Here is a 5690-nt window from a genome sequence, read left to right as displayed (position 1 = left end):
CTGGCTGAGACTAGTTTTCACCTGTATTCGTCATGTGTCCAGGAGGCACAGGAAATAATACACTGTGGTGATGTTTTTATTAGTCCTTTAGTTGGATTTGGAGCCTGCTCTTTGTGCACAGTTGTGTTTTTTTTCTTCTGCTAGGTGTCTCTCTCTCTGTGTGTCTCTTTCAAAGGCAGATGAGGTGAGGCCAAAGTAGTTGAGCTCACTCAGCTCGTCTGTCTGTGAACAGGCCGAGATAGGCTTTGTGCCCTTCTCTCTCGCAGTCCTTCCTCGCTTGACTCCGCAGCGTGACTCGTGCCGGTCTTTGTGTCTGTGGGTCTGTGTCTGGCTGTGCGGCCGGCGCTATGGAGGCTGGCGCCCCATGTGCTTGTTCGCCCTGATATAGGCCGAGAGAGAGAGAGAGAGAGATTTGGAGGCTCTTCTTCTCCTCCTCCCCCCCCCCCCCCTCTTGTACAGTGGAACGGCTAGTTTCATTTTTGCAATCGGTGACGTCACTTGCTCGGAGACCTGTTTTCATGGTTTGGTCAGAGGGTCCCTGCTTCGGCCTAAAGTGATACAAGGTCTCCAGTCATTGGACTCCCACTCACTGTGTTCTACTGCATGCCACCTTCCTACCCTGCTCATCTCAGCTCATTCTCCGGGAGGTGATGGTGGAACGCTTGTTGTAGTGGGCCAGGCGAGACGACTCTCCGGCGATACGCTCGAAGATGTCGTTCACGAACGAGTTCATGATTCCCATGGCCTTGGAGGAGATGCCGGTATCGGGGTGGACCTGCTTCAGGACTTGTACACGTAAATGGCGTAGCTCTCCTTCCTCGACTTTCGGCGTTTCTTGCCGCCTTTCCCTGCGGTCTTGGTGACGGCTTTCTTGGAGCCCTTCTTGGGCGCGGACTTTGCTGGCTCGGGCATGATGCTGATGTCTCGTTGCTTCTCACAAACGAATGAGGGGGTGGAGAGCCCTTTCCGTCTTATGAGACGAAGCTAAGCTAATTCGCCGGCCGTGGACACACCCCTGCTTTCTCATAGGCGCCCCTGCCATTTGCCCAGTGGAGCTGAGCGCGCATAAGAGCCTTCCACTCAGGCTTGCTTCCCTAACAAAGACCTGCCCCCCCCCCCCCCCTTATTCCATAGCCTATGCTCTGTCACTGGTGGGGAATGGTGTGTTTCAAAAAAAGATCCATGCAATGGCCAGACATAAGGCACCCCTTTTTGACTTGGTGGGGATTTCCCAGGCGTGGTGCCTTTATTTCAGGTGTCTCGTAATACGACTGTACGCAAAGCCTGCACTGAACATAGCCTCCTGTCATGAACACTCCCTCCCCGTCCACTCAGAGTGGCTCGTGGTTTAATACGACTGTACTGAACATAGCCTCCTGTCATTTAACACTCCCTCCCTGTCCACTCAAGAGTGGCTCATGGTTTCCTACAATGGATTTGGCCCTTTTGAAGCGGATGTGGGTGGCTCTTAAAAGAGCCTTTGGGTTCAAGTCGGGATGTTGACGTTCCGAAAAGAGTGCGTTTAACCGCCGAAACCGTACAGGGTGCGTCCCTGGCGTTTCAGAGCGTAGACCACGTCCATGGCCGTAACGGTCTTCCTCTTGGCGTGCTCGGTGTAGGTGACGGCGTCACGGATCACGTTCTCAAGGAACACCTTCAGGACACCGCGGGTCTCCTCGTAGATCAGGCCGGAGATACGCTTCACGCCGCCACGGCGAGCCAGACGGCGAATGGCGGGCTTGGTGATTCCCTGGATGTTATCGCGGAGAACCTTACGGTGACGCTTGGCGCCTCCTTTTCCGAGTCCCTTGCCGCCTTTACCTCTTCCAGACATCGTGTGTTCGCTAGCTGAGTTCAAGTGAATGAATGACGCAATTTTTGGGGCTTGGTGCTCTTATTATCTGCGTTTGGTGGACCTGATTGAAGCCAGTGGCACAGAAAGCGCGCGCTTTTGCCTGGCCTCTGCTGCAAAGGGGAGGGCGTTCGTTCTAGGGAACTATGGAGGAAGAAGAAATGAAAGCTACTTACATGCGCGGGAAACACACTCAAATACTGAGCTATGTTGAACACAAGGCCCAACTGTGACAACTGGGGGATCCACTACTAATCTGTGTCCCACTCTTCACATTGATTGGTGTTGTTCTTCTTGTTGTTGTTGTTGTTTGTTGTTTGTTGCACCTGATTCAACTCTTTCAATCAGCTGTGCCTCTCCAGCGCTACAACAAAAATGGCTACTCTACCCTGCCTGGAGTTGGGAAACACTGAACTAGTAGGATTCAACCAATGCAGTTGCCAGTCACACCCAATAGGAGATAGGCGTTAAACCTCAAATAGTGTCACAAGTACAAAGGAGAAACGAAGTGGAACAATATACTGGGAAACAAATACACAAGGAACGCCACAAATCCTAAGGGTCGTAATGTCACCTCAGCAGTCATGTAGCTCTTTAAGCCATGTATAACATCATTCTTCTTTTTCTTCCAAGACAGGATCCAGGTGGCCATGGGAAGGGTGGTGACACCTCTGCAAGCTGAAACGCTGTAAAACATTCCTCAGACACCCACCCAACACACACACACAATAAAGGGATCGTTTTCCTATGCGTACAGAGGTGATAGGGATGTGCAAATATTGTATGGTACTTTTTTCAAAAACCAATAACATAGCCTTATATTATGGAAATAGTGGTATGAGGTGGATCCTTTATAGGCCAGATAGCCTCAGATGTTGCATCGAATGATCTCAACAGGTCATTTCAAAGGGGACAAATGAGGCCCAAGGACACATACTGGTGATTTATCAATCGGTGCAGTTGATTCACATCTCAGATGTGACTAGGTTTCATCTTACAACTTATTGTTGCCATAATTGTCTCTTACCTGTACTTAGTGGCTGCCGAGAACGACTGACAAGCGTTCAACTAGCTGGGATGCAGCTAGTGTCATCAAAGCACAAAGCATAGCAAGTTAGAAGAAATAGGTTAAGGTTACGAAAAGGCTTAGGCTTACCCCAAATGTCACCTCCGTTCGTAGCTGTACTCCGTCCGTGTAGGCGCACAACAAGTCATCACACAGAGAGCACACTTGAAGCACAACTGCGCTGCCTGGAAGGCCGCAACGGACTGAATTGGAATCCCTCAAACAGCACACTAACTACATTCCGCTTTATGATGTCACAGTCAGCCCCTCGGAACACTGGTCCTCAACAATCTCAAACACCTTGGATACCAAAGCCAAACATTCTCGAATCACTCACATTCACAAATCAACCAGGGAGAAGAAGGCTGCCATGAATTGAATGCTGAAAAGCTAACCCTCCTTCACAGAGCAACATCATAGGACTGGGAGTTTGTGTTCAACAGCAGGTTAGACTCTGCCACTTGTTCCCTTCAACTGCTTGCGTTCCCCTATTATCAAGGGCTTAGTTCCTCTATAGGCTACAGTGCAGATACTTCACATGCAGAGTACAACAACAAATAACAGAGGGCCTGTTACCACACCCTATAGGCTAGGAGTTGAACTTGGACCACAATGACATTGGTAGTAATTAGCCTGCAGCATAAATGACAGTGGAAATGGAAGTGCGACACATAGAGGAAAAGTCCTAATCCTAATCAAATAGACACATTTTTTTATTTATTTTTTTATTTCACCTTTATTTAACCAGGTAGGCAAGTTGAGAACAACTTCTCATTTACAATTGCGACCTAGCCAAGATAAAGCAAAGAAGTTTGACACATACAACGACACAGACTTACACATGGAGTAAAACAAACATACAGTCAATAATACAGTATAAACAAGTCTATATACCATGTGAGCAAATGAGGTGAGATAAGGGAGGTAAAGGTCAAAAAAAGGCCATGGTGGCAAAGTAAATACAATATAGCAATCAAACACTGGAATGGTAGATTTGCAAATGGAACAAATGTCCAAAGTAGCAATAAAAATAATGGGGTGCAAAGGAGCTAAATTAATTCATTCATTAAATACAGTAGGGAAAGAGGTAGTTGTTTGGCCTAAATTATAGGTGGGCTATGTACAGGTGCAGTAATCTGTGAGCTGCTCTGACAGTTGGTGCTTAAAGCTAGTGAGGGAGATAAGTGTTTCCAGTTTCACAGATTTTTCTACTTCCTTCCAGTCATTGGCAGCAGAGAACTGGAAGGAAGGAGAGGCGGCCAAAGAAAGATTTGGTTTTGGGGGTGACTAGAGAGATATACATACACCTGTTTAGCAGAAATGCTTGTGTTACTAGCTCCAACAGCACAGTCAAGTCTAACAAGTAAGATCGAACCATGTTCCAACATTCCACACAATACACCCAAATGGAATTGGAATACATCAATATATGGACGAGCCATGTCAGACAGTCCGTAGACTAACATACCTTACAATACAATACTTTATATATCCACATGACATGAGCTATGCAAACGACCTCCACGTTAGGAATGTGCCCAGTGATATCTAACAAAAACACACATGGCAAGACAGGAAGGAAGACATGCAGAAGTGCTCATGAAGAGGACACGAAGAAGACCGGAATCATCTCCAAGTGAACAATGTCAAAGGAATAGGTCAAGTCATATAGATAGGGAGGCATTTCACCGCCACCCACTGGACCACAAGTCATTTAGCCAACACTGGCTCATCATTCAAGCCACATAGGGAGGGATCTTAACACCACCTGCTGGATCAGAAGTGCCACTCACAATGGCCACACAGAGCATTTCTCCCTCAACCTGATGCAATTGTCACAACAAGTACGTGGTCAAAATCAAACATTAACTACCAACAGATCATCAAATAGGCAAACACATGCTCATGTAGAGTACCTCAAATTATACAGTTACTTTGTCACCAAACCTAATCTGTCATTCATCTACAAATACATGCTCTTCTAAAGCCACAATGCAATGTTCACATGGTAGATTTCAGTTCTTACAATCTATGTCACTATTACTTCATTTGACTGCTCTTAAATCATATTCACTTAACCCTTTTGTTCACCTGCTGATTTTCTGCTGGTTTGTCTCTTGCAGATTTGGACATCATGTGAATGTATGTTTCTCAAGTATCAAAAGAGGGTAAGTTACATTGACCTACTTTATGAAAAACGGAATGCTACTTTTCTCTCTAGCCTAGTGCACTCTTTATCTGTAAGCTCTCCTACTGGTGTAGGTAGCTCCAAAAAAAAAGCTCCAGATGCTGAGCCATTTAGTTCCTTATGAAGCCTATTTACGAAGCCAATACAGCAATCAACACGTACCTGCCCGCATTGCTGATTGCTATTTTGTAATTGGTCAACTACTAATAGGGCAATCATCCCGGCTGCTTGTGTCCTGTTTCGTAACAGCTCTTTTGCAAGCCCTTGATGATTACATCTATTGATTCCTGCCGTCCTGATACCTTTTCTCTTCATTCTCTTAAGGGATCTCGGATCTAGTCTAAAGGACTAACAATGGGTATGGCATTGGAATATTCAATCGCACACTGAATTCATCCCACTAAATACATTCCTTTCATTTCTCCATTTATTCCACCATATCGAAACAACTTACCTATGCACTCACACAAACAAGCACAAAAGGGCGACTTAATAATATCACGTCTAATTGGGTGGCCTACAACATTTCCTGTACCTTCAACCAAAACGTTGGTACCACTTTTTTTCGACCACCTTTCACTTGC

At 46.2% G+C, this 5690-nt stretch overlaps 1 pseudogene; it reads right to left on the bottom strand.

Annotated features, from left to right (window-relative positions):
- Positions 1-628: 628 nt before the first annotated feature.
- Positions 629-912, bottom strand: LOC116367473 (histone H2B-like; annotated as a pseudogene).
- Between the last annotated feature and the right edge of the window lie 4778 nt (positions 913-5690).

The sequence above is a fragment of the Oncorhynchus kisutch genome, unplaced genomic scaffold (assembly GCF_002021735.2).
Source record: "Oncorhynchus kisutch isolate 150728-3 unplaced genomic scaffold, Okis_V2 scaffold1678, whole genome shotgun sequence".
NCBI classification, from domain to species: Eukaryota; Metazoa; Chordata; class Actinopteri; order Salmoniformes; family Salmonidae; genus Oncorhynchus; species Oncorhynchus kisutch.
This window is presented reverse-complemented; position numbering and strand designations above follow the sequence as displayed.